Source organism: Sinocyclocheilus rhinocerous, unplaced genomic scaffold (assembly GCF_001515625.1).
Source record: "Sinocyclocheilus rhinocerous isolate Xijiao unplaced genomic scaffold, SAMN03320098_v1.1 scaffold2021, whole genome shotgun sequence".
NCBI lineage: Eukaryota > Metazoa > Chordata > Actinopteri > Cypriniformes > Cyprinidae > Sinocyclocheilus > Sinocyclocheilus rhinocerous.
In genome coordinates, this window is record NW_015662687.1 from 196397 (window position 1) to 196792 (window position 396).

Consider the following 396-nt stretch of genomic DNA (forward strand, 5'->3'; position numbering starts at 1 on the left):
GTCACACTCATGGTCTTCGGTCAAAAATGACCGACCATAGGAAATGAATGGGAAATTGACAAAAACACAAAAATTTAGCGAACATCCACTCACACTCTCTCTCACACACACACACACCTATGAACTGATGTGACTGTAACACTGCAACTATGTAAATTTAAATCAATAATTCAACTACAATGCAATAAAAAAGTGGACAGCAAGGAAGGAGTTACACTCTAAAACATCAAGCGTGTAAAACAGACACATCCACTCACACACACTTACTTACACACACTCACAGACACACACATACAGAATTATACATACTCAAATGAATTGGTATGGCTATAACAATATAGCCAAAATGAGTCAGAAGACTGAAATAAGAGGTTAAAATCAGATCAGACCCAGAAG